Source organism: Haliotis cracherodii, unplaced genomic scaffold, assembly GCF_022045235.1.
Source record: "Haliotis cracherodii isolate W230 unplaced genomic scaffold, xgHalCrac1.p SCAF_11, whole genome shotgun sequence".
Taxonomy (NCBI): Eukaryota; Metazoa; Mollusca; class Gastropoda; order Lepetellida; family Haliotidae; genus Haliotis; species Haliotis cracherodii.
The window spans coordinates 20,398,632-20,403,839 of NW_027266266.1; positions in this window are offsets into that span (position 1 = coordinate 20,398,632).

A 5,208-nucleotide genomic window follows, 5' to 3' on the forward strand; every position below is an offset into this window, starting at 1 on the left:
CATCTCTTTGTTCAAATATTAGAAAAAACATTTTCTGAAAACATCTAAACGAGCCTCTTTGACACATGTTATCCTCACCTATACATTTATAGTTGTTAGAAAAATTGACCGTGTAATTTCCAAAGGATTTGCCAATTTCTTAAATTATGCAGATCACACGGACCAAAATGGGCCCTTATCATGCCTTGTCTTTTCCAATGTCAAAGTGTATATTTTTTCATGACCAATCAGAATGGAGATCCTCATTCGTCTATTTGATCTTTGTTTGCTGTTTTCATTTGGCCATGGATCTAAATGAGATGATGTTTTTCCCTGACAGTACAAGTTTCTAATCAACCAATCAAATTCCTTGCACAGGCAATGGCAGAAAACCTCTATCTGTCTGATCGCTTAACCATGAAACACCCTCAGCTTTAAATGTATAAAAAAGAATTAGTAAGGTTCAAATTTTGTATAAATTGCGATATTAGAAAAACTAGAAATACCTCTGAATATATTATTGTGAGTAGTATTCATTTGGAGTGGTGTTCCCTCGAACTGACATCTCCTAAGTAGCCTAATTAGTACTTACACAAACTATGGACATATTAGAGTTTATTGTCATATCAGGGGGCACAGGGGGCCCAGTCGTCTGAGGAGGTATCTTCAGATCTTCATGCAGAGAGGCGCATTGAAATAAAAGATTGGTTTCCTTTTGGAAGGGTGATTAGTTATTTTTATATCATCTCGTTTAGATTCAAAGCTGAATTGAAACAAACTTTGACATAAATCAAACAAGTACTCTTGAGGTTTGTGAATTGTGAGAAAGCTTTTGTAGGTGTGATTGATGTTGAATATAAATTTTGTATTTGCACTTATGTGATACTTGTTTTCAGTCAAAAGATGGATAGTGCTAAATTATTTTGTCCCTCATCAAATTGTTTCCACCCAAATCTGCATTTTACATGCATATGGTCAAACTCTGAAGCTAAATGGGTTTTTTCAAAAATTATTTTACTGCAATTATATAGAAACGTTCTGTCTCAAGTTCAGTTCAGAGTCTACCGTAAATTGGGCATAAGATGAAAAGAGATATCCATCTAAGCATATTTTATCAATCTTTTATTTGAAGAGGGTATTCTCAGGAATTAACCTCGACTTAACCTACCATTTAAAAGAATTGTTTGATTTTTGGCATGTTGGCTGTGACAAGAAATTAAATGATGAATTCAATAGCTATACTGTTTGAAATATTTATAAAAATGTTTGAAAGAATTGGATGAATCTGATTTTGAATGCAAGGTTCCTTCACTATGCAGTCCAATGCAATTAAGATGTCCAATAATCATGTTGTATCCAGGATTGATGCTGTGGAGCTGGACACAGTTGTGTCAGTAGTCTAGTTCATCAGTTGATGAGTTGCCATTGAAACTGATGATGTCATCATGGCGTGTAACATCTCACTAACCAGGAGAGGAAGTGGACATGGAAACTTAATAAGTTTCAATTGTAATATGTAAGAAAATGTCCTTAATTCATATCTAAAATACCTGCAATGTTTGAAATTGAGTATCAAAAGTTTAAAACTTGGGCTCTGTTCTACAAAGCGATCTTAGTGCTAAGATGATAATAACTCCTATCACTATTAACATAGGGCTTATGATAGTCATAATGTGAAGACCGCTTTGTGGAATGGAACCCTGGGAACTGTTTCATAAGCGATCTTAGCAACAAGGCTCTCGCAAGGATGAATTACGTTTGTTGCGTTAAGATTGCTTTGTGAACATTTCCTGCACAAATTGAAAGGAGGAGGACCAAATTCTAGTGGGACCGTCAAAACTGTCACACAAAAACTTGGGACAGTGCTGGCACATGTCAATGCTTGCAGTTGAAGGATGATAAATGCACTGTATGGAGCTCCTTTATCCACGGATGAAGTACATGTTGAGAAACCCACTGGAAAACAACCATCTTCCTAACTCCCATCCAATCTCAGTAAAATCAGACCTTAGTTCTCGCTGAACTGAAGACATCCCATAAATGGTCACGTCAGAACGACCTTTCATCCGACTAATCAGAGCATCGCTGACCAGATTATGAAAGTGACAGTCAGAATGTGATTTCTACCTCGAAATGCATAAATGCATAAGCACGAAATGCATAAGCAAGAGAAAGCTCCCTTCTGATTGGTCAATCTGTTGGTCGGTCAAAGTTTGCGCAAGGTCAGTCTGACGTGACCCGTAATGGGATGTCCTCAGATCTTTCTATAGCGGTAATTGATTTTAATGAGATTGAACTCCCAGAAGAAGGGCCATTTGTTTGAACACTGTACCTGCACACCAAAATAAAAGCAATTTCCAAAGGATAAAATGATTGAATACTTTTCTCTGATTCACATGTTCTGGTAATGTGTCCAAGAGAGGCTGGTCCCTGCAGAGATGGATTCCCCATGTGAGATGATTATGGCTGATAGGTATTGGATCAAGTTGAGGCGACACATTTTTTTATAATTGGTTGACTGATTTGAGTGACCGGAGCCATTAGCAACAAACAGAAAATAATTGTTTGAACATTTTCTTTTTCCTGATCACATTACATGTATATATGATGGAAATTATATTAATAAAACTGCCAAAATCATACAAGTCAAAAGTCACTGTTAACTTCTGAAATAATTAAAGATCAAATGTGTTGTTAGATCAAGCTCCACTTTATACCCATTAGTTTTTGTTCAGTAAATTGACCCACAGAACATTTTCATACTAACAAAATAAAAAATATACGCATAGAAATCTATTTCTATTTTCATTTTGACAGACCCAAGTTAATTGGTAGCATGGCCTATAAATCTGTAAACCATATTGAAAAAAAGTGTCGCCTAACGAAATCACCGTCCTGGTTATTTTCCCACTTCATGATAAATTAATGCCGTATTATTAACAAGGGGTTATTATCCTGTATTTACGATTTCATCCTTTTCAAAATAGTGAATATTTGTGATAGATTTTACAGGTGAGAGAACCTTGATTGCAATGGTTACAAACACTGAACAAGTCGAGCCTTTCAGCTTGTAAATAGCAATGAACATGAATATACTCATCCTCATTCTCATCATGCCTTGTGTAAATATGCGAGATACATGTTTGTGTTCATAACCTCATAATGAGTCACAGACCGAATGGTTTTGCTGGACTTCAACTATTAATATCGTTTTCAGACTTTGTGAATGCTACCCTGTACTTTATTTACAATCAGTTTGGTGTGCTTGGATTGTTTAGGTGAATGTTGATATCAAATAAACCAGATTTTTCAGTCGTGGATATCCTTGTCTTTGTCTTTAAATGCTGGGGGTGACAGTGGGACTACATTGTGCATTGGGGGTTTCTGGGTGTGAATGAGTGAGTTGGGTTTAACGCCGCTTTTAACACTATTCCAGTTATATCATGGCGTGTCAGCTTAATATGGGAGGAAAGCCTGAAGTGATGCAGGTCTCAGACGTTTACCACTTCCCTGAAACCTGCGAGCACGGGTATGGTGCTGACAAACCTAGAAACATTATTGGGGCGAACCGAGATTCGAACCCACAATCATAGGTTTGTGGCGTGCCCAAGGGACGCAACTCTGCACAGCAAATCGCGGCGCCTTAGATGACTGGGCCACCCATGCCCCTGTTTTTGGGTTAGAAGTTGTCCCGGCAACCTATGCTTGTTGTATGAGGCTGCTGGTCAGGCACGGTGACTTGGTTGATAGCATTTCATTAAATACTAATGGCATGGATCCTTGCTCATAATGTCAATCACTGGATTGTCTTGTCTAGATTTGAATATTTGCAGACCGCCACTATGTAGAGGATATGTTTCAGAGTACATGAGTTCGCCTCCGTGGTCTAGTGGTAGTGTCACTGGACACATCATGCAAAAATGCAATAAAAGATGGTACTTCTTATTACCCTTCCTGGCACTCGGCATTAAGGGGCTTAAAACAAGGACTGGTTGGCTTGGAGTTGGGTTTTCATGTTAAACTGCGGCATGGTACCTCATTGGGCTAGCACTATAAACTTGGCATTCGTCCAAGTTGGGTTTTCATGTTAAACTGCGGCATGGTACCTCATTGGGCTAGCACTATAATCTTGGCATTCGTCCAAGCACTTGCTGGGACAAGGCCTTTGCTTGAATCAAAAGTAAACTGTTAAAACAATAGTAACACCACACTGCAGCTGCAGGCCTTCAAGGGTGACAGAGGAATGTAGAGTACACAGACCTCGGAAGTAATGGTGTTGGATGTTTTCACTTCTGATTTGACCTCCGAAGTAGAGCTCAATATATTCACTGTACTTTACACTTGGATGCAGCAATGTAGGAAAGCCGGATGTTATTTATCAGATAATGAATGATCATGGGTACAGAATATATATGAATGGATGTTACCAACCACAACTTACCCGTGAAGATCCGGGTTAGAACTGGTCTTCAGCAACTCATACTTGTCCTAAAAGACGACTATGGATCGGGTGGTCAGGCTCACAGGCTTGGTTGATGCATGTCTTCGTATCCCAATTGCGTAGATTGATGCCCATGATGTCAATCACTGGATTGTCTGGTTCAGGCTCGATATTTACAGACAGCTGTCATAATGTGGGAATATTGCTGAGTTAAACAAGAAACACAAAACAGTAGCTGTCTGCAAGGTGATTTTCAGGAGTCATGAGGTTTTATTGTAATGAGAACCTACAACTTGCAGCGTGGTTACTTTAGAACTTCCTAATATGGTCAACTGTGATGGGCTGTCTTGCATCCTTGATTATCCAGGGTATATGTATATGTATATATTATGATAGATATTGTGGACCCATTTGATAAAATAGTTTCGTTCAAGCCAGCTCAGATGCTAAAAATAGCTGTCAAATCAAATTATTCACGAGTGAGAGAAATTTTCTTAGTGATGAAGATGGTAACATTGTTTCCAAAACAAGCTTTGATGGTAAATGGTTCCACGGTATATAGCAGAATGCAGATATGGTTCTCTGGATAATTGAGGATGGCTCTCAAGATGTTACTTTAAACCCTAGTTGCCATGTACAAAGTGATCTTAACGCTAAGGTGATCATACTCCCATACCTTAACACAGACCTACAACAGTCACAGTGCTGGTCATGTGGATCTACTCAACAGAACCAACCAAAGACATGGTCGACTGATGCAATAGTTTAATGAGCCTGTACAACATGAA